A 27,457-nucleotide genomic window follows, 5' to 3' on the forward strand; every position below is an offset into this window, starting at 1 on the left:
CAAATCTTTCACCTCTTTGGTTAACTTCATTCCTAGGTATTTTATTCTTTTTGATGCAATTGTAAATGGAATTGTTTTCTTAATTTCTCTTCTTCTAGTTTGTTATCAGTGTATAGAAATGCAACAAATTTCTTTCTTTCTTTTTTTTGAGATAGAGAGTGGGGGAGGGGGTAGAGGGAGAGACAAAGAATCTTAAGCAGGCTCCACACTCAGCATGGAGCCCAGCAGACGGCTCGATCCCACAACCCTGGGATCATGACCTGAGCCAAAATTAAGAGTCAGATGCTCAATCAACTGAACCACCCAGACACCCCTGCAACAGATTTCTGTATGTTAATTTTGTATCCTGCACCTCCACTGAATTCATTTAATTAGTTCTCGTATTCTTTTTTAGTGGAGTCTTTAGGGTTTTCTATAGATAGTATCGTGTCATTTTCAAATAGTGATAGTTTTGCTTCTTTACCATTTTGGATGCCTTTCTTTTCTTTTTCTTGTCTGATTTCTGTGGCTAGGATTTCTAGTACTCTGTTAAATCAAAGTGAGGACAGTGGGCAGCCTTGTCTTCTTCGTGATTTTAGAAGTAAAGCTTTTTGCTTTTCATCATTGAGTATGATGTTAGCTGTGAGTTTGTCATATATGGCCTTTATTTTGTTTAGGCATGTTCCTTCTAAACCTACTTTGTTGAGAGTTTTTATCATGAATGGATGTTCCATTTTGTCAAATGCTTTTTCTTCATCTATTGTGATGATAATATGATTTTTATACTTCATTTTGTTAATGTGGTGTGTCAGGTTGATTGATTTGTGGATACTGAGCCATCCTTGCATCCTGGAATAAACTCCACTTGATCATAGTGAATGATTCCTTTAATGTATTGTTGAATTTGGTTTGCTAATAATTTGTTGAGGATATTTGCATCTATGTTTATTAGACATATTCATCTATATTTTTCTTTTTATTTTTCTTTTTTTGTATTGTCTTTGTCTGGTTTGGCTATCAGGGTAATGGTGGCCTCATAGAATGAATTTGGAAGCATTCCTCCTCCTTCTGTTTTTAGAAATTTTGAGAAGGATAGGTATTAACTCTTCTTTAAATATTTGGTAGAATTAACCTGTGAATCCATCTGGTCCTGAACTTTTATTTGTTGGGAGTTTTCTGATTATTGGTTCAATTTTGTTACTAGTAATCAGTCTGTTCAGATTTTCTATGTCTTCCTGATTCAGTCTTGGAAGATTGTATGTTTGTAGAGATTCATCCCTTTCTTCTAGGCTGTTCAATTTGTTAGCATATACTTTTTCATAGTAGTCTGCTATAATCCTTTGTATTTCTATGGAATCAGTTGTAACTTCTCTTTCTTTTCTGATTTTATTTATTTAGCCCTATATCTTTTTTCTTGAGGAGTTTGGCTGATGGTTTATCTATTTTGTTTATCTTTTCAAAGAACCAGGTGTTGATTTCATGGATCTTTTCTATTATTTTTTAAACAATTGTTTTCTATTTCATTTTATTTCTTTTTTTTTAACTTTTATTTTTGAGAGACAGGGTGTGAGCAGGGGAGGGGCAGAGAGAAAGGGAGACAAAGCATCTGAAGCAGGCACCACGTTCTGAGCTGTCAGCACAGAGCCTGTCATGAGGCTCAAACCCATGAACCATGAAATCATGACCTGACCCAAAGTCAGACGCCTAACCAACTGAGCCACCCAGTGCCCCTATTTCATTTATTTTCACTCTGATCTTTATTATTTTCTTCCTTCTACTAACTTTGGGTTTTGTTTGTTCTTTTTCTAGATCCCTTAAGTGTAAAGTTAGATTGTTTATTTGAGATTTTTCTTATTTCTTGAGTTAGGCCTTTATGGCTATAAACTTCTCTCTTAGAATGGTTTTTGCTATGTCCCAAAGATTTTGAACCATTGTGTTTTTATTTTCACTTGTCTCCAGATACTTTTTTATTTCTTCATTGACCCATTGGTTGTTTAACACCATGTTGTTTAGCCTCCATGTGTTTGTGTTTTTTCCAGTTTTCTTCTTGTAATTGATTTCAAGTTTCATAGCGTTGTAGTTGAAAAAGATGCTTGATATGATTTCAATTTTCTTAAATTTATTTAAACTTGTTTTATGGCCTAACATGTGATCTATCCTGGAAAATGTTCCATGTGCACTTGAAAAGAACATGGATTCTGTTGTTTTTGGATGGAATATTCTGTATATATCTGTTAAGTCCATCTGGTCTAATGTGTCATGCAAAGCCACAGTTTCATTATTGATTTTCTCCCTGATGATGTATCCATTGGTGTAAGTGGGGTGTTAAAGTCCCCACTATTATTATATTACTCTCAGTTTCTCCCTTTGTGTCTGTTGATATTTGCTTTATGTATATAGGTGGTCCTATGTTGGTACATAGATATTTATAATTGTTATATCCTCTTGTTGGATTGATCCCTTTATCATTATGTAATGCTCTTCTTTGTCTCTTGTTACAGTCTGGTTTTTTTTGGTTTTTTTTTTAAATTTTTTTTCAACGTTTATTTATTTTTGGGACAGAGAGAGACAGAGCATGAACAGGGGAGGGGCAGAGAGAGAGGGAGACACAGAATCGGAATCAGGCTCCAGGCTCTGAGCCATCAGCCCAGAGCCCGACGCGGGGCTCGAACTCACGGACCGCGAGATCGTGACCTGGCTAAAGTCGGACGCTTAACCGACTACGCCACCCAGGCGCCCCTGTTACAGTCTGTTTTAATGTCTGTCTTGCCTGATTTAAGTATCACTACCCCAGCCTTTTTTTTTTTTTTTTTTTTTTGCTTCAACTTGCTTGGAATATTTTTTTCCATCCCTTCATTTTCAGTCTGTGTGTCTCTTTAGGTCTGAAGTGAGGTTCTTTTAGTCAGTATATAAATGGGTCTTGTCTGTTGTTGTTGCTGTTGTTTTTGTACATTCAATCATCCTCTGTCTTTTGATTGCAGCATTTAGTCCATTGACATTTAAAAGTCATTATTAGGGGCACCTGGGTGGCGCAGTCGGTTAAGCGTCCGACTTCAGCCAGGTCACGATCTCGCGGTCCGTGAGTTCGAGCCCCGCGTCAGGCTCTGGGCTGATGGCTCGGAGCCTGGAGCCTGTTTCCGATTCTGTGTCTCCCTCTCTCTCTGCCCCTCCCCCGTTCATGCTCTGTCTCTCTCTGTCCCAAAAATAAATAAACGTTGAAAAAAAAAATTTTAAAAGTCATTATTAGTAGGTTTATACTTACTGCCCTTTGTTAATTGTTTCTGGTTGTTTTGTAGTTCTTCTCTATTTTTTTTCTTCTTCTCTTGTTCACTTCCCTTATGATTATGTGACTTTCTTTAGTGTTATACTTGGATTCCTTTCTCTTTATGTTTTGTGTACCTATTACAGGTTTTTGATTTGTGGTTACTATGAGGCTCATATATAACATCCTATGTATATAGCAGTCTTTATTCAGTGAATGGCTGTTTAAGTTTGAACACATTCTAAAAGCACTACACTTTTACTCTCCCCTCCATGCTTTAAGTATATGATGTCATATTTTATATCTTTATATTTTGTGTATCTCTTAACTAATTTTTGTAGATAGAATTGATCATAGTTCTTTTGTATTTTAACCTTTATATTAGCTTTATAACTGGTTGATCTACTACCTTTACTATATATTTGCTTTTGCCAGTTAAATTTGTTCTTTTATCAGTCTGTCACTTCTAGTTATGGACTCTTCTGCTTTAACGTTTCTTTTTTTTTTTTTTAATTTTCTTTTGAATTTTTAAAAATTTACATCCAAATTAGTTAGCATATAGTGAAACAATGATTTCAGGAGTAGATTCCTTAATGCCCCTTACCCATTGAGCCCATCCCCCCTCCCACAACCCCTCCAGTAACCCTCACTTTGTTCTCCATATTTATGAGTCTCTTCTGTTTTGTCCCCCTCTCTGTTTTTATATTATTTTTGTTTCCCTTCCCTTATGCTCATCTGTTTTGTCTATTAAAGTCCTCCCATGAGTGAAGTCATATGATTTTTGTCTTGCTCTGACTAATTTCACTTAGCATAATACCCTCTAGTTCCATCCACGTAGTTGCAAATGGCAAGATTTCATTCTTTTTGATTGCCGAGTAATACTCCATTGTATACATATATACCACATCTTCTTTATCCATTCATCCATGGATGGACCCTTGGGCTCTTTCCATACTTTGGCTATTGTGGATAGTGCTGCTAAAACATGGGGGTGCATGTGTCCCTTCGAATCAGCACACCTGTATCCCGTGGATAAATGCCTAGTAGTGCCATTGCTGGGTAGTAGGATAGTTCTATTTTTAGTTTTTTGAGGAACCTCCATACCGTTTTCCTAACATTTCTTATAAGGCTGGTTTAGTGGTGATAAACTCCTTTAACTTTTGTTTATCTAGGAAACTCTATCTTTCCTTCAATTCTGAATGATAACCATGCTGGTTGTATGTTTTTTTTCCTTTTAGGACTTTGAATATATCATGCCCCTCACTCTTAGCCTGAAAATTTTTTGCTGAAAAATCAGCTGATAACCCTATAGGGTTTTTCTTATACATAACTATTTGCTTTTCCCTTGCTGCTTTTGAAATTCTTTATCTTTAATTTTTGATATTTTAATTATTATGTGTCTTGGTGTGGACCTCCTTGGGTTCATCTTGTTTGGGGTTTTCTGTGCTTTGTGGACCTGGATGTCTAATTTGTTTCCCAGGTTAGGGAAGTTTTCAGCTATTGTTTCTTCATATAAGTTTTATGCCCCTTTCTCTGTCTTTTTCTTCTGGGGCCCGTATAATGTGAATTTTAGTACAACTGATGGTGTTGTAGAGATCCCTTCATTTCTCATGATGTTTAGAAATTACTTTTTCTTTTTGCTATTCAGCTTGGATGCTCTCCATTACCTTGTCTTCCAGATCACTGATTTGTTACTCTGCATACTCTAATAAGCTGTTGATTCCTCGTAGTGTATTTTTCATTTCAGTTATTGTATCCTTCAGCTTTGGTTGGTTCTGTTTTATATTTTCTGTCTCTTTGTTGAAGTTGTCAGTCTTCTGTCAAGTCCAGTGAGTATCTTTATGACCCTTACTTGGAACTCTTTATCAGGTAGATTGCTTATCTCCATTTTTTTTTGTTCTTTTTCTGAGATTTTGTCTTGTTCTTTTGTTTGGAACATATTCTCTGTCTCCTCGTTTTGTCTGACTCTCTGTGTTTATTTCTATGTATTAAGTAGATCAGCTACATCTCCTATTCTTGAAAGTAGTGGCCTTATTTAGAAGGTATCCTGTGGTGCCGAGTAGTGCAGCCTCCCCTGGTTTCCAGAACCAGGCCACACCTGCTATGGTTGCACTGGCAGACAGGGCTGGCTCCCCCCCTCTCACTTCCTGGGGCAGGAGTCACTTTGGAGGGATGCAATACCACTGGGGCTGCCTGCCAGGTGTAGCGGGGAGGTAGTTGCTTTGGGGGGAAGCCAGTCCCAACTGAAGCTGCCCACCAGGTGTGGTGGGGTAGGAGTTGCTTTGGAGAGGCACCTGCCATGGCAGGTCTATAGGTGAATGCCAGAGTGGGGTAATAGGTGCTAGCAAGGTAGGTAGAGACTGTCAGAACTGACCCCCACAAGCATCTGGCTAGCTAGGCTGAAGGAGGACAAGATAAATGGTGCCTGCCAAAACTTCCATTTCCAGAGAAACCTCCTAAAGATCTTTGCCCCTCCAGCACATGCCCTAAAGTTAGTCAACAAATCACCTTCACGTGTAACCCACGTGCTTTTCAAACTGCTGCCTCTGGGTTGGGTCTCGACCAAGTGTTATAGTGTGCCTGTGTGGCTCAGTCACTTAAATGTCTGACTGTTGATCTCAGCTCAGATCATGATCTCACGGTTTGTGGGTTTGAGCTCCGCATCAGGCTCTGTGCTAGTGGCCCAGAGCCTGCTTGGGATTCTCTCTCTCCCTCTCTCTGTCCCTCCCCTGCTCACGTGTGCACTCTTTCTCTCTCAAAAATGAATAAACTTAAAAAAAAAGAAAAAAGTTAAAAAAAATGCACCAGGTTTTGTACTAGACCCAAGGACAGAAAAATAAATAAAACCCAGTCCCATTTTTCAAGATTCCTTCAGCCTCTTCAGTGCATTACTAATACAGAAAAAAGTTTCATGACATAGAACAGAGGTTTTTTTTAAATTTTTTTTAAGTTTATTTATTTTTGAGAGAGAGGGAGACAGAGCATGAATGGGGGAGCGGCAGAGAGAGAGGGAGACACAGAATGGGAAGCAGGCTCCAGGCTCTGAGCCATCAGCCCAGAGCCCGACGCAGGGCTCGAACTCACGGACCGCGAGATCGCGACCTGAGCTGAAGTCGGACGCTTAACCAACTGAGCCACCCAGGCACCCCAGAACAGAGTTTTAAAGAACATGTGAAGCTGTACCAGAAAAGTCTTTGACTTAAATAACTTAATTTCTTTTTTAGTGGGTATGATATTTTTGGTCAAAGAACCTACCCATTATTCCTCAAGCTTCTGTAAGGCCAGCCCTGCTACCTTCTAGAAGATACATTATAGTTATACTTACTGATTCATGTGCAGAGTGGTTGTGAGAAAGTTCACAATATTTACTGTCAAGTCTCATTCAATAGAGAAATTATGACTGGAAGTAGTACTTTTGGGAAATGGCTTTTGTCAGGCTGAATTATTTGTTCTACAACATCTTATGCTAAACCTGAAAGTAATAGACAAGTATTCAAAATAAATCTGAGTGGGGTGCCTGGATGGCTCAGTTGGTTGAGCATCTGACTCTTGATTTTGGCTCAGGTCGTGATCCCACCAGGTTTGTGGGATCGAGCCAGACTCAGCGTGGAGCCTGCTTGGAATTCTCCCTCTCTTTGCCCCTCTCCCCCACTTGCACTCTCTCTCTCTCAAAAACAAACAACAAAACAAAACAAATCCAAAAAAAAAATCCCCCAAAACCAAAATGAACTTGAGTACTTTTTCTTTTATCAATATTCATAACATTACTTCCAGTGGACATTTAACAGCATTTAACTTTTTACCAGAAATAAAAGAAATACAGATTTACTTGTATAATTTTAAAAATTAAATATATGTTACTAGATATTAAAGACAAGAGTGATTGGCTTAGATTAGGGACATATTTGTTCATCATAAGTGGTTGTCCAGAGCTTGGACTTTGAATTCTATTTCACATGTTTCTTGAAAATTTGAATAATCAGGGGCACCTGGGTGGCTCAGTCGGTTAAGCATCCGGCTTTGGCTCAGGTCATGATCTCGTGGTTTGTGAGTTTGAGCCCCACCTTGGGCTCTGTGCTGACAGCTCAGAACTGCTTCGAATTCTCTGTGTGTCTCTCTCTCTGTCCCTCCACTGCTCATACGTGCACGCACAGGCTCACCGCCTTCTCTTTCTCATAAATAAATAAACATTTAAAAAATATGAAGAATCAAACTGCATTGTTTTCAAAAAACATTCTAAAAGCATAGATGTGCCTTGTTTGGGTAAATAAACATTGTTAGTAAGAAACAAATAATTCGTATGGTAATTTTGCCTAAACTTCTGTTAATTGACCGCCATTCCAAAATTTATTAGAGAAACTTTGACACAAAAAAATTAGTTTTAAACCATGAAGTACTATGGGGAGCCTGGGTGGCTCAGTGGGTTAAGCATCCGACTTCCACTCAGGTCATGATCTCACGTTTTGTGGGTTTGAGCCCCGCGTCGGGCTCTGTGCTGACAGCTCAGAGCCTGCAGCCTTTTCAGATTCTGTGTCTCCCTGTCTCTCTACCCCTTCCCCACTTGTGCTCTGTCTCTCTCTCTCTCTCAAAAATAAGTAAAACATTTTTAAAAATTTACAAAATGAGTTATAAAATAGCATGTGACCCGACTGTGATCCGATTTTGTGAGAAGTACACACACACACATACACGCACACATATAATGGTACAGGAAAAGATCTGGAAGTAGTCCAGGTACCAAGGTGCTAACAAGGTGGGGGGTGGGGGTGGTGAACGTTTATGAGTTTCCCATTGTTGTTGTAACAAATTACCACAAAGCTAGTGCCTAAACGAACACAAATTTCTTCTTTTACAGTTTTGGAGGTCAGAAGTATAAAGAGGCTTATGAGACTAAAACCAAGGTGTCTGCAGGGCTGGTTCCTTTTGGAAGCTCTAGGAATGAATCCATTGCTTACATCTTTCTGTTTCTTGAGGCTGCTTGCTTTCCTTGGTTCTGGTTGCATCACTCCAATATATGCTCTTATTATCACGTCACCTTCTCTGTCCTCTGACCCTCCTGCTTCCCTTTTATGAGGACACTCATGGTTACATTGGGCCCACTTGGATAATCCAGGACAATCTGCCCATCTCAAGATCCTTAATTTAGTCACATCTGCAAAGTCTCTTTTACCATAACATTCACAGTTTCCGGGGATTAGGTCATGGACATCTTTGAGGGGGGCTATTATTCTGTCTACCACAGAATGTGATGTTTTTATTTTTAATTTTTGTTTATATATTTTGTATTTTTTTAAGTTTATTTATTCTAAGAGAGAGAGAGAAAGAGAGCATTCACATGAATTCCTGTGGGGGGGGGCACAGAGAGAGAGAGAGAGAGAGAGAGAGAGAGAAAATCCCAAGCAGGCTCCATACCATCAGCAAAGAACCCGACACTGGGCTTGTGTTATGAACCATGAGATCAGGTGCCCCTATATATTTTTGTATTTTTATATAATGTGGATGTATTACTTAAAATATATTAGTTAAAAGTAGAAAAATGTGGGGCACCTGGGTGGCTCAGTCATTCTGACCCTTGGTTTCAGCTCAGGTCATGATCTCACAATTCAGGAGATCAAGTCACGCAAATGGCTCTGTGCTGATGGCACAGAGCCTGCTTGGGATTCTCTCTCTCTCTGCCCCTCCCCGCCCCCACTTGTGTTCTCTCTGTCTCTGTCTGTCTCTCTCTCTCTCTCTCAAAATAAACTAAAAAAAAGTAGAAAAATGTTATAGTTTGATATCAAATGACACGAAATGTGGTTATTTATAAACTTTTATCTGGCTCCATGTGAAGTTTGAGCTTCACATTCCGTTATCTTCTTACTTTGTATATATACTAAATCAGAAAATTCAAATTCACAATTATACATCACCAGAAATGGCAGTAAGTGTTTGGTAACTGACCCACAAGTTTGGATCAGAGACTTGTGTATGTTGGATTGAGCAAGAATCCATAATTTGAGAAGTAATTTCTTCCATTGAGTGTTGCCTCCAGATGCTAAGTGGATGAAGAATCAAACTCAAATTCTGCCAGGATGAATGTTTCACCTTAGGAGAGTGGGTCTCACTAGGGGCAGTACCACACAAGGGTCTACTTTGAAAACACGTGGGGCTCCTTTGGTTGTTGCAGTGACTCACACGAATCCCCTGGCTGGGATCTTCTGTTGGTTAGTTGGACAGAAGCCAAGAATGTCATATGTCATTCAGTGCATGTGACTTTCTTACAAGGATGATTTTTCCTACATCTTACATAATTTTCAAATGTCCCCCTAGACATTCGTGTATATGAAAAACTTATTTGTCATTATCTGAACCTAAACCTGATCTCATTTTACATGTAAACTCAACATACTTTTTTCTCTTTCTTAAATGCGTTTTTAAAAATATGGAAGGCTTTTACAAACCTGCATGTCATTCTAGTGCAGGGCCCATGCCTGTCTTCTCAAGTTTAGTATATTGCTGCTGAAGTGAGCATAACTCGAAGTATTTTTTGCATGGTTTTATACCCTGGAATTTTCCAGGAATGGAACTACTGTGTAAATTGAAAGGAGTGTCTGTTGTTTTGTTTGGAGCTTTACCAAGAATGGCTTAATGTTTTAGAAAATCACGCCAGTGACATCAATGCCATTTATGGGCTGTGCTAGGTACCTTACATTTTCCCTTCGAGATTCACTCCACCCTCTCTACCTGCTCTGTGCAGTAGGAAGGGACCGTGTCAATAGGTTTCCTTGCCCTCCAGCTTCTGGGTAGGTTCACTCAATGGAAAGCACGGGCAGGAAATCTGGAAGGTGAAAGAAGAGTGAGGTGTGCCTCTTGTAATGACCATCAGAAAGTGAGTGTCATCTGATCCATGGAAACATAAAATTGGATGTGACAACAGTATTCCATTAGAAAATGGTAGCGCTAGGGGCGCCTGGGTGGCTCAGTCAGTTACGTGTCCGACTTGGGCTCAGGTCATGATCGCGCGGTTTGTGAGTTCGAGCCCCACATCAGGCTCTGTGCTGAGAGCTCAGAGCCCGGAGCCTGCTTTGTATTCTGTGTCTCCCTCTCTCTCTCTGCCCCTCTCCCACTTGCACTCTGTCTCTTTCTCAAAAATAAACATTAAAAAAAATAAAAATAAAGAAAATGGTAGCGCTATATAAACACAATTGAGTCCAAGCTGGTCAGGAGGTACAAGCAAACTGCATGAAGAAGTGTTTTAAACTCTCATGGCGCTTGCTCCTGATTTACTTCTCCCTTAACCCACATTTAGGACTTTCCAGAGAGTTCTCTATGACTGGTTATCAGGTAAAGCACAGGCCCGGTTTACACACATTTGCTGGCACCAGCTGAAAAGTGGGTGCATTCTAGCCCCTGAAAGACAGGGGTGAAGGAAACTCTTCCTAGGAGCAAAACTTTGCTCGTACCTCCTATTGTCCACTTCCAGTGGAAGGATACACAGCCCTTTCTCTCTGGGCACACTATTTTTGCGACGTACTATCTGTCACAGCCCAGAGCGTCACGCTTGTGCTCATTTTACATGCCTGGAATGCGAGACTCAGACCCTCTTGCAGGAGCCGCTTCTCAGGGCTTCCTTTGTAGGGAACTGCCTTGAGGGATGAGGTGATATCTCCTTCTGAACAAATAATGGGCTTGCTGTAAAAGATGTGAGCTCCCCAAGGCCAGTTTTCCTCAGCTGCAATGCCAAAGTACTAACAGTATGTACACAGTGGGTCTATCTGGGCTCCTCTGCCTGGCCCCTGTGGGATCTGGGGAGTGGGGAACCCACACAAATAAGCTAATGAGGCTCATACTGCTTACCATGCTGCTGGCATCCAGGAAATGGTAACAGGCTAATTTGTTCGCTTGTAAATAGGAGAAAAATCTCAACCCCCAACTAATACTTATTATGCACTTTGTAGTTAGTTTTATAAGCCTTTTGGCTAGTATGTGACTTGTACCTGATTTTGCATTGAGGGCTACAACTTGCAATTATTCTTCTGTAGCTTTGGTCCCTTAGGGAAAAATTTTGCTACTTTTATGTTTGGCAGAAGTCCACTGACAGAGGTGTCACTGCACATCTGTTGGAAAAAACAAGTAAGTTTTAATGACTTCATAAAATTAATTGAAAAAGTTTCGTGGCGACAGTGCTAAGGACTAGGGGTGAATGGATTGCCAATATAATCAACCAGAAATTCAGATATTGTCGGTTTTTGCCATTCACACTGTAGGATGGATAACATTCCATGCTAATATTCCAATTGTTTATAATTCTATTTTGCCCTTTTCCTTTCCGTAGTGAGTTTTAAACTTCCTAGGTCTGTCTTTATTTCTTTCAGTTCGAAATAATGGAATTTCAGCATTTGGTCTCGAAAACCACAGGCTGTCCTAGCTGCTGGTGTAAGAAATCCCAGCAACAGGGTAAGATTTTCTGGTTTCTTGATATGTCCTTGAAAATGTTATTACTAATGAAGGAGTCTTGTAACACATCTGGAACTCAGAACTTACGGCTTGTTCTGTGAACGAAACTTTGGCCTTAAAAAGCCTGTAATTCTTTCTGTTTGTATTACTTAATAATGTGTTTCCCTGGTAATGATATTTATATTGCAACCCCACGTCCTGAAAGCTATGCATACCTATGAGTTTTCTTTAATAGCCAAGTTAATGGAAAATTTATGTGCACACAAAAACTTGTATGCAAATGCTTGTAGCAGCTTTATTCATCAGAAACTACCAGATGTCCTTTAACAGGTGAATGGATAAACTGGTCCATGCATACAATGGGATGCTAGGCTGTGATAAGAAGGAAAGATCTATTGATTCACTCAACAACATGAGTGAATCTTTTTTCCTAGTGGTAAAATATATGTAACATAAACACGGATGAATTGTAAATGCATTTTGCCAAGGGTAGGAAGCCAGATTCTAAGATCCACAAGTATTGTATAATGCCATTCATAAGACATTGTGGAAAAGGCAGAACTAGAGGGAGATGTATTAGTTTCCTATTGCCGCTGTAAAAATTACCACAGACTTGGTGGCTTACAACAACACAAATTTATTCGCTTACAGTTCTCGAGGCCAGAACTCAAAAATCAGTTTCACTAGGCTAAGGTCAAGGTGTTGTAGGACTGGCTCCTTCTGGAGGATCTAAGAGAGGATTCGCTTCCATGACTTTTCTGGCTTCTGGCGGCTGCCTGTATGACTTAGCTTGCGACTCCTTCCTCACATCACGCCGCCGCCTTGCCTCCTTTCTCACGTCTCCTCCTAACTCCTTTGTCAGTCTTGCTGCTCTCTTTTAAGGACCTTTGTGATTACATTTCGGACTCACCTGGATAATATCCCCCTCACGGAATTCTTAACTTAATCACATCTGTAAAGGCCCTTTTGCCATGTGGTGTAACATTCGTGGGTTGCAGAGATTAGGGCTTGAGTATTTTTTCAGGTCATTATTCAGTCTACCACAGTATGGAAAGCAGAGCAGTCATTGCCAGGGCTTGTGGAAGAGGGAAGGATTGAGTATGTAATGGGTCGTACAAGCATGGTGGAGGATCTATGACTCTACAGTTGTCACAAACCCATAGAATGGGGGCGCCTGGCTGACTCAGTGGGTTAAGTGTCTGACTCTTGATTTGCACTCAGGTCACGATCTCACAGTTCATGAGGTCAAGCCCCACACTGGGCTCTGCTCTGATAGCACGGAGCCTGCTTGGGATTCTCTCTCTCTCCCTTTCTCTCGCTCTCTCTCTCTCTCCCTCTTTCACTGACCCTTCCTCCTCCTCTCTCTCTCTCTCAAAATAAACAAATAAAAAAATAATGAATAAATGAAAACTAAAAAAAAAACACATAGAATGTTACATCACCAAGAATGAACTTTACTGTTTGCAAATTTTTAAAAACCATTCTGACTGTCAGTGATCCTAGGATGAAATGCAGAGTCTGACAAAATAATCTGATTGTATTAAAAGTGGATGGCATACCAGACTTCAAGCTGTATTACAAAGCCGTAATCATCAAGACAATATGGTACTGGCACAAAAACAGACACTCAGATCAATGGGCCAGAATAGAGAACCCAGAAATGGACCCACAAACGTATGGCCAACTAATCTTCGACAAAGCAGGAAAGAGTATCCAATGGCATAAAGACAGCATTTTCAGCAAGTGGTGCTCGGAAAACTGGACAGCAACATGCAGAAAAATAAACCTGGACCACTGTCTTACACCATACACAAAAATAAACTCAAAATGGATGAAAGACCTAAAAGTAAGACAGGAAGCCATCGAAATCCTCGGGGAGAAAGCCGGCAAAAACCTCTTTGACTTCGGCCACAGCAACTTCTCACTCAACACAACTCCAGAGGCAAGGGAAACAAAAGCAAAAATGAACTATTGGGACCTCACCAAAATAAAAAGCTTCTGCACGGTGAAGGAAACAATCAGCAAAACTAAAAGGCAACTGATGGAATGGGAGAAGATATTTGCAAATGACATATCAGATAAAGGGTTCGTATCCAAAATCTATAAAGAACTTATCAAACTCCACATCCAAAAAACAAATAATCCAGTGAAGAAATGGGCAAAAGACATGAATAGACACTTCTCCAAAGAAGACATCCAGATGGCTAACTGACACATGAAAAAATGCTCAACATCACTCAACATCAGGGAAATACAAATCATAACCACAATGAGATACAACTGGCTAAATTAACAACTCAGGCAACAACAGATGTTGGCGAGGATGCGGATAAAGAGGATCTCTTTTGCTGGTGGGAATGCAAACTGGTGCAGCCACTCTGGAAAACAGTGTGGAGGTTCCTTAAAAAAATAAAAATAGAACTACCCTACCACCCAGCAATGGCACTACTAGGTATTTATCCGAGGGATACAGGTGTGCTGTTTTGAAGGGGCACATGCACACCCATGTTTAGAGCAGCACTATCAACAATAGCCAAAGTATGGCAAGAGCCCAAGTGTCTATCGATAGATGCATGGATAAAGAAGATGTGGTATATATATATATATACAATGGAATATTACTCGGCAATCAAAAAGAATGCAATCTTACCATTCGCGACTACGTGGATGGAACTGGAAGGTATTATGCTAAGCGAAATTAGTCAGAGAAAGACAAAAATCATATGGCTTCACTCATATGAGGACTTTAAGAGACAAAACAGATGAACATAAGGGAAGGGAAGCAAAAATATAAAAACAGGGAGGGGGACAAAACAGAAGAGACTCTTAAATATGGAGAACAAACTGAGGGTTACTGGAGGGGTTGTGGGAGGGGGGCTGGGCTAAATGGGTCAGGGGCATTAAGGAATCTACTCCTGAAAACATTGTTGCACTATATGCTAGCTAACTTGGATGTAAATTAAAAAATAAATTAATTAAAAAACAAAACAAAAAAATGGATGGCATAACTTCACTGAAGAAGGCAGGTGGGAAAGTTAAATAACTTGGAAAAATTGTTTTTAAGTTTATGGACACAGAGAATAGATTGGTGGCCACCAGAGGAGAGGGGTGAGGTGTGGGCAAAATGGGTGAAAGGAGTCAAAATGTGCAAACTTTTTCAGTTATGAAATACAGAAATCATGGGAATGTAATGTACAGCATGGTGACTAGAGTTAGTAATACCATATTGCATATTTGAACATAACTGAGAGGAAGTCTTTAAAGTTCTCATCACAAGAAATGTGTGTAGTGTGGCAGATGTTAACTGGATTGATTGTGGTGATCATTTTGCAGTATATACAAATATCAAATCATTATGTTGTACACCTGTAACTGATATAATGTTGTATGTCAATTATACTTCAATTAAAAAAAAAAAAGAAAAAATGGTGTTTTGACCAGGGAATGGAAGACCAACAATAAAAAGAACTGTACATAAATGTACTATAGTTGGTAGATAATATACAGAAATATAGATATGTATGTATACATAAGGTAGTATATTTAGATACATTTTCTGGCTCTGGCTCTGGCTTCTGCAGTGGTCTGGAATCAGTGACACGCCAGCAGCAATGAGCACACCTAGCCCCCAGATCTTTGTTTCTAAATACCATTCTCCGATAAAAGAATTCAGGGTTCCTTAAAGAAATGGCTGATTCTAGGGTTGGGGCAGGGAAGATATGAGATGAATGCAGTTTGGTAGGACCACAAGAAGACCATAGGAGACTGCACCTGGCCTCACCAGGCCCTGCTGTGAGCCATATGCTGGGATGTATAGTCTGACTTCTGTGGTCTTGCTGTAACATGTCCTTCCCCTGTAATAAACTTTTTACATTTGTAAGCCTTGTCACTTTGGGTCCTGTGAATCTTCTTTAGCAATTGAACTCTGCTTACATGCCACTGTTAGTACAGCTATATATTCAAGTTTTTACGAATGCTGCATGGGCACTAGGAAACAAAAACGGTATATCATCTACTATTCAATACATGTTTCTCTCCAGGAATCTATTAAAATGAGACTTATTAATCATATTGTTAAGTGAGTCTCTATCCTTCTTCATATTTTGGCTTTATAAATTTCAGTGTCATTTTATTTTATTTATTTTTTTAAGTTTATTTATTTTAGAGAGAGAAGGAGAGCATGAGCAGGAGAGGGGCAGAGAGAGAGGAGACAGAATCCCAAGCAGGCTCCACACTGGCAGCGCAGAGCTCGGTGTGGGGCTCAGACTCATGAACTGCGAGATCATGACCTGAGCCTAAATCAAGAGTTGGACACTTAACCAGCTGAGCCACCAATGCGCTCCTCAAGGTCATTTTTTTAATGTCAAATTGTACTAATGTAAGTACATTTGTTTTGTAAGTACATTTTGATTCCTCTAAATTTGCATTTCTTTTATATATTTCCCCTTCCTTTACATTACTATTTTTGTTTCATTTTGTGTTTCATTTAAATAACATAAAATAGAATTATTAATCCAATGTGTGAATCCTAATTTTTATTTATTTATATCTTTTTATTTTTTAAGATTTTACTTAAAATTGTTTTTAATGTTTATATTTATTTTTTGAGAGAGAGACAGAATGAGAGCAGGGGAGGGGCAGAGAGAGAGGGAGACACAGAATCTGAAGCAGCCCCCAGGCTCTGAGCTGTCAGCATAAAGTCTGACATGGGGCTCCAACCCATGTACCACGAGATCATGACCTGAGCTGAAGTTGTATGCCTAACCGACTGAGCCACCCAGGTGCCCCAAGATTTTACTTTTAAATAATCTCTACACCCAACATGAGACTCAAACTTACAACCCCAAGATCAACAGTCACATGCTCTACTGACTGAGTTGCCAACCACCCCTATGAATCTTAATTAAAAAATATTTTTTAAACATTTTATTTACTTTTGAGACTCAGAGAGAGACAGAGTGCAAGTGGGGGAGGGGCAGAGAGAGAGGGAGACACAGAATCCGAAGCAGGCTCCAGGCTCCAAGCTGTCAGCACAGAGCCTGATGTGAAGCTTGAACTCATGAACTGTCAGATCATGATCTGACCCAAAGTCGGATGCTTAACTGACTGAGCCACCCAGGCGCCCCTGAATTTTAATTTTTAATAGGGGAGTAGATTCTATTATATTTATCATGATCACTAATACATTGTTTATTATAAATGTCATATATTTATGCTATTTTTAATGTTTCCTTATTAAAAAAAATTTTTTTATGAATTTTAAATTTCTTTTTCCCTTTTGAGTGTTTGCTTTTATCTTCTTCATTTCTTTGGAAGCCATATATACTCCTTTTGATACTGGTAAGTGTGACTTTTCAGTTTTTCAAAAGCATTCTGTGGGTAATGTACACAGTATGTATGTATGTATGTATTTTGAACTGTATGTATGAACTGTATTTTAATTCCAGTATAGTTAACATACAGTTATATTAGTTTCAAGTGTACAATATAGTGATGCAACAATTCTGTACATTACTCAGTGCTCACCAAAATAAGTGTACTCTTTTTTTGTGCGTGAGAGAGAAAGAGTGTGTGCATGAGTGAGCATGTGCATGAGCTGGGGAGCAGCAGAGGGGGGAGGTAGAGAGAGAGAGAGAGAGGGAGAAGGGGAGAGAGGGAGAGTCCCAAGCAGGCTCCACACCCAGCACGGAGCCTGATGCTCAGTGAGATCATGATCTCAGCCGAAATCCAGAGCTGGATGCTTAACTGACTGGGGCACCCAGGTGCTCTCAAAATAAGTGTATTCTTTTTTTTTTTTAATTTTTTTTCAACGTTTATTTATTTTTGGGACAGAGAGAGACAGAGCATGAACGGGGGAGGGACAGAGACAGAGGGAGACACAGAATCGGAAGCAGGCTCCAGGCTCTGAGCCATCAGCCCAGAGCCCGACACGGGGCTCGAACTCACGGACCGCGAGATCGTGACCTGGCTGAAGTCGGACGCTTAACCGACTGCGCCACCCAGGTGCCCCAAAATAAGTGTATCCTTAATCCCCTTCACCTATTTAACCCATCCCCTCAGCCACCTCCCCTCTAGTAACCATCAATTTGTTCTCTATAGTTAAAAGTCCATGTTTTGGCTTGTCTCTTTTTTTCTTTGTTCATTTGTTTTGTTTTTTAAGTTCGACTTATGACTGAAATCATGGTGTGTAAAAATATGGAATGCTTGGGGCGCCTGGGTGGATTGGTTGGTTGGGCGTCCGACTGCAGCTCAGGTCATGATCTCACGGTCTGTGGGTTCGAGCCCCGCGTCGGGCTCTGTGCTGACAGCTCAAAGCCTGGAGCCTGTTTCAGATTCTGTGTCTCTCTCTCTCTCTGCCCCTCCCCTGTTCATGCTCTGTCTCTCTGTCTCAAAAATAAATAAACGTTAAAAAAATAAAAAAAAATATGGAATGCTTCATGAATTTGTGTGTCATCATTGCACAGGGGCCATGTTTATCTCTGTATCATTCCAATTTTAGTATTTGTACTGCCAAAGTGAACAGAAAGTACACAGTATTTTGACAGTAAGAAAGCTGTCAACAACTGTTAGGGTCATATCAAAAGGACTCAGGAGCCAACTTAAAGAAGTTCCCCCTGAACCCTCTTGCACTGTTGGTGGGAATGCAAATTGGTGCAGCCACTCTGGAAAACAGTGTGGAGGTTCCTCAAAAAATTAAAAATAGATCTACCCTATGACCCAGCAATAGCACTGCTAGGAATTTACCCAAGGGATACAGGAGTGCTGATGCATAGGGGCACTTGTACCCCAATGTTTATAGCAGCACTTTCAACAATAGCCAAATGATGGAAAGAGCCTAAAATGTCCATCAACTGATGAATGGATAGAGAAATTGTGGTTTATATACACAATGGAGTACTACGTGGCAATAAGAAAGAATGAAATATGGTCTTTTGTAGCAACATGGATGGAACTGGAGAGTGTGATGCTAAGCGAAATAAGCCATACAGAGAAAGACAGATACCGTATGGTTTCACTCTTATGTGGATCCTGAGAAACTTAACAGAAACCCATGGGGGAGGGGAAGGAAAAAAAAAAAAAAGAGGTTAGAGTGGAAGAGAGCCAAAGCATAAGAGACCCTTAAAAACTGAGAACAAACTGAGGGCTGATGGGGGGTGGGAGGGAGGCGAGGGTGGGTGATGGGTATTGAGGAGGGCACCTTTTGGGATGAGCACTGGGTGTTGTATGGAAACCAATTTGACAATAAACTTCATATATTGAAAAAAAATAGAAAAAAAAATTAAAAAAAAAATAAAGAAGTTCCCCCTAGTCATAGGATAATTTGAGGATCAATAAAAGTAATTGCAGTGTGGGGGGGGGCATCTGGGTGGCTCAGTTGGTTGAGCATCCAACTCTTTTTTTTAAATATTCATTTATTTGGGGGGAGAGCACAAGCAGGGGAGGGGCAGAGAGAGGGGGACAGAAGATCTGAAGCAGGCTCAGCGCCGACAGGCTGACAGCAGTGAGCCCGATGTGGGGCTCAAACTCACAAACTGCGAGATCATGACCTGAGCTGAAGTCGGACTTTCAACCAACTGAGCCACCTAGGTGCCCCAAGCATCCAACTTTTGATTTTAGCTCAGGTCATGATCCCAGGGTCGTGGGATTGAGCCTCATGTCAGGCTCTGCGCTGAGCTTAGAGCTGCTTAAAATTCTCTGTATCTCTCTCTCTCTCTTTCCCTCTGCTCTTCTCCCCTGCTTGCTCTCTCTCTCTCTCTAATAAAAATAAGGGCACCTGGGTGGCTCAGTTGGTTAAGCATCTCACTTCAGCTCAAGTCATGACCTTGCAGTTCATGAGTTCGAGCCCTGTGTCAGGCTCTGTGCTGACAGCTCAGAGCCTAGAGCCTGCTTCAGATTCTGTGTCTCCCTCTGTCTCCTTCTCCCCTGATCACACTCCATCTCTCCTCTCTCTCTCTCTCTCTCTCTCAAAAATAAACATTAAAAAATTAAAAAAAAATGTAAATAAAATTTAAAAACGGCAGTGGATTAACACACATGGAATGTGTTTGACTCATGAGTTTATATAATACTATCAAATAAACTTATTTTGCACCTTAAAAAAAACCTGATTGAGGTCCAGACTTCCACAACGGGGAGGTGAGGTTGGTGGACACTTTCCCCAGTGAAACAACCATTTAACTGGTGAAAATTGTTTAAAAAACTCAACCATTTAAAGTCTCTGGAATTGTCCTAAGCACATATGGCAAATAGAGAAACATTTATCCAAGAAAATCTACTACTAGTAAAACTTCAGCAATGAACTTGTTACTTAATTGGGAGTCTGTGACATTTGTGCCACAAACTGTTTCCTACTTCCCAGATCAATGTGATGGAATGTCTACTTTTGTAAGATGCAGCCAAAAAGATGGGGCTCCATTTCCTCCCAGCGCCCAATCTAAGACTACGGTTTCCCTCCAGGAAAGGCGGGCCATCAGCATCTCTCATCACCTCCAACGGTGTTGCAGAACCTATATATCCAGGTAGGTTTAAGGAGAATTAGAGATTCCATCCCCTGTCCAGCCTCCACTGTGGGACAGAAGTTCTATTGCATGCGCCGCTGGCCGTAGTCCTGGGACCTGATCACTCCTGCTCCAGCTTGCTCACAGGGCAGAGGTTCCATATCCAGAGAAGAACGGTAAGAAGGGTACGGGCCACTATCCCTACCTAGTTACCCTCTTGCAACATGTGTCATCATCCCCTCTGGTAGGTCAGGTGTAGTAGTGTAGAGGCCCTCTTAAAACTTAGAAGAGTGCCTGCCAGTGTGTGCTTAGTATTTGCCAGCCATTACTGCGCAAGACCATTTGGCCGCGCGTAGGAATCCTCCGGTATAACCCTGTTCTCTAAAAACCCTAGCTGTTGGTCCATTTTCTTCCGCAGACTGATGTTGCAGAGAAGCCTGACATCAAACTGACTTTGTTGCCTTCTAGCCTAGCGGTGGAGAGCTCTGGATGTGTGACTCTGGGCAAGTTACTTGACCTCTGCAGTCCTTGCCCCCATCGTGTGTAAAGCGGGGCAAGTCCTAGGCCTCCCCGCCTTGGGCCCTTTGCACTTGCTGGCCAAGCCATCCTTCCTCCCTTCCATCGGCTCGTTTTCCCTCACTCCGACCTTTTCGTTCTGCCAGGGCTTCTAACCGTAGCGGCCTCAGCCTCTGGCCAGTCATCTCACTCCGGCCTCTCGGCCTCCGCCACCGACCCGAGGGCACGCACGCGGCAGAGAGACAACCGACCGAGCGGTTCCGCGGCGAGACCGGAAGACACACTCTCGTCCAGGGTGACTGGGCCGCGGGGAGCCCAGAGGCGCCCGTCTGCTCCGGCAAGGGCTGGAGGACAGCGGAGGCGGCTGGAGCGCACAGGGCTCCCGCCAGACTCGCTCAGGGTTCCCGAGGTCAGTCGACGTCAAGGCGGGCACCGCGCGCGGCTTGGTTGGAAGCCGTGAGGTTTAGGGGAGAGAATTCAGTAGAGCCGCGAGTAGCGTGCAGAACACGGGCTGAGCCCTCAGCGAACGACGGTTTCCTCCCGCCTCAGTGGTTGTGGGGCTTTTTGTAGTTGCAAGTTGTGGTTACAGATTGTTGCCAACTGTGTCTGTGCGTGGGTAGGTGATTTTCCCCGAAGTGCGGGGAGCTCTTTCAGTCTGCACAGAGAGAGAGAGAGAGAGAGAGAGAGAGAGAGAGAGAGAGAGAGATCTTCCCCAAGCTTAGGAAAACCTGGGTTCCCCGACGAGCTTTCGTTACTGCGAGCTTTCGTTACTGCGTCTCTTGGCTAGGAGCGGCGAGCACCTGTCTGTGGGCGATGGTCTGTGTTCCCCGTCTCTACCATCTCTCCCCACCTCCGAACGTTGAGTTCCCGGGGGCGGGGACGTGGGTGCCGGTGTTGATCTCCGGAGGGCTTCCTCCCAGCCTCCTGGGCCCTGAGGCCCTGGAAGGGCCTACAAGGGACCGGCCGCCCCCGGCCCGGCCGCTTAGGGAATGAGTTTCTGCCCCTCACCCGGCCCACTGTCCTTCTGGCAGCGGCACACGACTTCTCACCGACACACTTGAGCGGTCAGCGCGAGGAGCCACCGACCGCGCGGGCGATCCCAGGAACCCCCGCTGCTCAGCCCAGAGGCCCGGCCTAGGGGCTTGCTGGAAATGCAGAGCCTCCGGGAGGTCCTGGCCCCGCTGCGACGGAACAGCACGTTCACGACGCCCCCGGCGGTGGGGGCTGGGGGGGGGGTGCGGGGTGGGGGTTGTGTGCGCCTTAAAGTTGCAGAGGCTGTGCTCCAGAGCACGGGACTCGGTAACCCTTTTATTCATAATCCGTTTGTTTTCTGGCTACTCACGGGGTCTTTCTTTACGGGGAAAACCTTCCCAACTCCTCACCGGACCAGATCATGTCAGGCTCTGACTACTTCTTACTGCATTTTCATGTGAAGTTTCATGACCATAAACTGGGGACACCGTTGCCCATCGCCTGAGTCTTACGTGCACAATTCACACTTCATTGGAACCTTAATTTTACTCCGTCACATTCCTGCCGTGTCCTCGGCTCCCCTCACCTTTTCAAGAGTTATGAAACTTTCCACATTTCTGCCAGCTGCTTCTTCCTGTTTTGTTCTCAATTTGGGATGTTTGTTTCTATTTGCTTGATGTCTGTGTTCAAAAACAAGCAAAAAACATTTGTGGTTCATGTAAACATAGAGCACAATTCAAATTTGTTCCATATGAGATTCTCTGCTGAGGAATTCTTATGTCTTGTAATTGGTGAGAATATTTTTGCCTTAAACTGTAATGTTGAATTATCACTTCTTTTAGCATATTTAGTTAACGAATTTTGGGGTGAAAAGTCGTTATGTCATTGAAAAGGAGTCTTTGTTCAAAATGTGGCAGATTTTTCAAGAGCTGCTTTAGCAAATGTTGGTAACTGAAAGATCATTCTGTAAGGTAGTTATGTTCTTGGCAAAAACTAGAAAGTATGAGCACATCAAGAGTTGGCTACGAAACGGGGAATTGGGAATTCTCTCCTTCTACTGGAAGCAATATGTATTAGTACATTCATTTTGGATAGTAATATTGAAAAGGTGCCATATCCAGCAATTTTACTTCTTTATAATCCAAGAAAAACTCTTATAAATGTGGGCAAAGAGGCATTTACCAGAGGTACTAATGTTTCTTAAAGTATATTGGTGTGTGGCCCAATTGTCTATGTATCACCCAGGCTCCTGGTTAAACTGCAGATTCCTCAGCCCTGTACCGTACCTACTAAAAATTAGAATTTCTAGGAATTGAGAGCCAGCAGCCCACATCTTTAGCAAGATACTGCTTGCAAGTTTGAAAACCAGGGCTGTTTCCTTAATCATATGTGGTTTAGTTGATTTCATTGTTTAATTATGCTGATGTTTTTTTTTTTAATTTTTTTTTCAACGTTTTATTTTATTTTTGGGACAGAGAGAGACAGAGCATGAACGGGGGAGGGGCAGAGAGAGAGGGAGACACAGAATCGGAAGCAGGCTCCAGGCTCCGAGCCGTCAGCCCAGAGCCTGACGCGGGGCTCGAACTCAGGGACCGCGAGATCGTGACCTGGCTGAAGTCGGACGCTTAACCGACTGCGCCACCCAGGCGCCCCATATGCTGATGGTTTTTAAAAATAAGTGCTGTTATAAGGTCCACAGAAAAGCAACAAGGGAAGCAACAAATATCTGTAATACTTGCCCCGCTTCAAAGATTCTTTGAAATGTGAAGGTAATTTTTTCTTTGTATGTTTATTTGTTTTAATGAATCGATTAATTTTAAATCTTTATTTTATTTTTGAGATAGAGACAGAGCTCGAGCAGGGGAGGGGCAGAGAGAGAGGGAGACACAGAATCTGAAGCAGGCTCCAGGGTCTGAGGTGTCAGCACAGAGCCCGAGGCGGGACTCGAACTCACAAACCGTGAGATCATGACCTGAGCCGAAGTCGGATGCTTATCCAACCGAGGCACCCAGGCACCCCATATTTTTTTTTTGACTCGCTACAGAAAATTTCAAGTATATACACAAAGAGAATAATGCATATCATTTTATCGAAGTACAATTGGCACACATTACATTAGTTTTAGGTGTACAACATAGTGATTCAACAAGTTTGTACATTATCAAATGCTCACCACAATAAGTGTAATCACCATCTGTCACCTTTCCATGTTATTACAGGATTATTGACTATATTCCCTATGCTGTACTTTTCATTTTTGTGACTTATTTTATAACTGGAAGTTTTACCTCTTAATCTCCTTCACCTATCACACCCATGCCCCCACCCACCTCCTCTCTGGCAACTACTAGTTTGTTCTCTGTTATTTATGAGTCTCTTTCTGTTTTCTGATTGCTTATTTATTCATTTGTTTTGTTTTTTAGATTCCACATATAAATGAAATCATACAGTATTTATTTTTCTCTGTCTGACTTATTTCACTTAACACAATAGCCTCTAGGTCCGTCCTTGTTGCTGCAGTGGTAAGCTCTCATTCTTTTTTATGGCTGCGTAATATTCCATTCCATTCCCACATCTTCTTCATCCTTTCATCTATCAATTGACACTTAGGTTGAGTCCATCTCTTGACTATTATAAATAATGTTGCAGGGACGCCTGGCTGACTCAGTCGGTGGAACATGCGACTCTTGATCTTGGGGTCGTGAGTTCAAGTCCCATGTTGAGCACAGAACTTACTTAAAAAAATAAATAGGGGCGCCTGTTGGCTCAGTCAGTTAAGCGTCTGACTGTGGCTCAGGTCATGATCTCAGGGTTCGTGGGTTTGAGCCCTGTGTTGGGCTCTGTGCTATCAGAGCAGAGCTCACTTCTGATCCCCTGTCTCCCTCTCTCTCTGCCCCTCCCCTCCCCTGCTCATGCATGCTTGTGGTCTCTCTCTCTCTCTCTCTCTCTCTCTCTCAAAAATAAACATTAAAAAAATTTTTTTAATAAAGGAAATGTTTTTTAAAAATTAAAGAAGATAATGCTGCAATAAATATAGAGGTGCATATATCTTTGCAAATTAGTCTCTTTGTTTTCTTTTGGTAAATACCCAGAAGTAGAATTACTGGATCATATGGTATTTCTATTTTTAATTTTTGGGGAAACCTCCATACTGTTTGCCACAGTGGTTGCACTAATTCACATTCCCACCAACAGGGCACAAAAGGGTTCCCTTCTCTCCACATCCTCACCAATATTTGTCGTTTCTTGTCTTTTTGATACTAGCCATTCTGACAGATATAAGGTATCTCATTGTGTTTTAATTTGCATTTCTCTGATGATTAGTGATGTGAAGCATCTTTTCATGCGGCTGCTGGCCATCTGTATGTCTTCTTTGGAAAAATGTGTGCTCAGTTTCTCTGCCCCCTTTTAAATCACATTGTTTGGTTGCTTTTTGTTTGTTTGTTTTTTGGTGTTAAGTTGTATAAGTTCTTTATATATTTTGATATTAACTCTTTATCAGATATATCAAATATTTTCTCCCATTCATTCTGTTGCCTTTTTATTCTGTTGAAGGTTTTCTTTGCTGTGCAAAATCTTATTTTGTTGTAGTCCCAATAGTTTATTTTTGCTTTTGCTTCCCTTGCCTCAGGAGACATATCTATAAATATTTTGAGAAGGCTGATGTGAAAGAGATTTTTGCCTATATTTTCTGTTAGGAGTTTTATCATTTTAGGTCTCATGTTTAGGTCTTTGGTCCATTAAAAAAAATTTTTTTAATGTTTATTTTTTGAGGGAGGGAGAGAGAGAGCATGAGCAGCAGAAGGGCAGAGAGAGAGAGGGAGACACAGAATCCGAAGCAGGCTCCAGGCCTCTGAGCTGTCAGCACAGAGCCTGATGTGGGGCTTGAACTCATGAACCACAAGTTCGTGACCTGAGCCAAAGTCAGATGCTCAACCAACTGAGCTACCCAGGCACCCCAGTCTTTGGTCTATTTTGAGTTTATTTTTGTGTATGGCATAAAAATATGGTCCAGTTCATTCTTTTGCATGTAGCTATTCATTTTCCCCAGCACCGTTTATTGAAGAGATTTTCTTTTCCTCATTTTATATGCTTGCCTCGTTTGTCTTAGGTTAATTGACCTTATAAGAATGGGTTTATTTGTGGGCTCTCTCTCCTGTTCCACTGATCTGTGTGTCTTTTTTTTGTGCCAGTACTGTACTGTTTTGATTTTGATTACTGTAGCTTTGTGGTATAGTTTGAAGTCAGAGATTGTGATACTTGAAGCTTTGTTCTTCTTTCTCAAAATTGCTTTGGCTCTTCAAAATCTTTTGTAGTTTTATACGAATTTTAGGATTATTTGTTCTAGTTCCATGAAGAATGCTTTGGTATTTTGGTAGAGCTTGCATTGAATCCCATACTACCCATTGCTTTGGGTAGTATGGACTTTTGAAGAGTATTAATTCTGCCAGTCCATAAGGACAATATATCTTTCCATTTGTTTGTGACATCTTCAGTTTCTATTATCAGTGTTTTATAGTTTTCAGAGTATAGGTCTTTCCTCAGTAGCATATCATATTATCTGTAAATATTTTGATAATTTATCTCTAAAAGGTAAGGACCCTTTTGAAGATATAATCACATCATCATTACACCTAATGTAATTTGTTTATATCAATATATATCCAGTTCACATTGACAATAATCCAGTGTTCACATTTCTCTAATTGTCTCATCATTTTTTTACACTCGTTTGTTTGAATCAAGATTGAAATAAAGTTCATACAGTACATTTCATTAATAATTTTTTTATTAAAAAATTTTTTTTTAACATTTAATTATTATTGTGAGACAGAGACGGACACAGCGTGAGCATGGGAGGGGCAAAGAGAGGGGAGACACAGAATCTGAAGTAGGCTCCAGGCTCTGAGCTGTCAGCACAGAGCCTGCCGCGAGACTCGAACTCACAAACCGGATCATGACCCGAGCGGAAGTCGGACGCTTTACCGACTGAGCCACCCAGATGCCCCCATTAATAATTTCTTTTAAGTCTTTTATTATCTATTACTGGTTTCCTCTTAAATTTTTTGCTATAATTTATTTGTTGAAGAAAGCAGGTCCTCTAGTGTTTCTCACCATCTGAATTTTGTTGATTGCATCCCTGAGGTTTCATCGATATGTTTCTCTGTTCCCTGTATTACCTATAAATTGGCAACTAGAACTGAAGAGTTTATCAGGTTCAGGTATGATTTTTTTAGGTGCTGGCTTTGTGTACTTTCGTCATGAGGCATATGTCTAGTTGTCACTCTGGTTAGCAGCCATTGATGGTCATTGCCTGGATCCATTAATTCATTAGGGGTTGCAAAATGGTGACATTCTAATTCCATCAAGTCTTTTTCATATATTAGCAGAATTATTAAAAGAAAATTCCCTTTATCAGCTATTTGTTTAGCCTGAGAAAAGTTCATCTAGGATAAGTGCTTCATCTTTCCCTTTACTTTTGCAAAACAATGAGTTGGTTCTCTACCACTCTCCAAAGGTGATCATTTTTAAAAATTCAAAATATAATACACATGGTATATAATTCAATCTTTTAAATTGTATAGTTCACTAGTTTCTAGTACATTCACAAAGCTGTGCAATTGATCATTTTTCAAGTCTGATTATAAACTCACAAACATACTCGATGTGTTTCATTCCATAGCAGTTATTCTTTTTTTTTTTTTAATTTTTAAAGTTTATTTACTTTGAGAGAGAGAGAGAGAGAGAAAGGCAGAGATAGAGAGAGAGAGAGAGAGAAAGAGAATCCTAAGCA

At 41.1% G+C, this 27,457-nt stretch overlaps 1 non-coding gene and 1 pseudogene across 1 annotated transcript; both read right to left on the minus strand.

Moving 5' to 3' along the window:
* Positions 1-9,656: 9,656 nt before the first annotated feature.
* Positions 9,657-9,751, minus strand: LOC122478115 (annotated as a pseudogene).
* An 8,345-nt stretch (positions 9,752-18,096) lies between these two features.
* LOC122478080 lies at positions 18,097-18,198 on the minus strand. Its single transcript, XR_006295845.1, has one exon. It is a non-coding gene; the product is annotated as a U6 spliceosomal RNA (small nuclear RNA).
* Positions 18,199-27,457: the final 9,259 nt, after the last annotated feature.

The sequence above is a fragment of the Prionailurus bengalensis genome, chromosome X (assembly GCF_016509475.1).
Source record: "Prionailurus bengalensis isolate Pbe53 chromosome X, Fcat_Pben_1.1_paternal_pri, whole genome shotgun sequence".
NCBI lineage: Eukaryota > Metazoa > Chordata > Mammalia > Carnivora > Felidae > Prionailurus > Prionailurus bengalensis.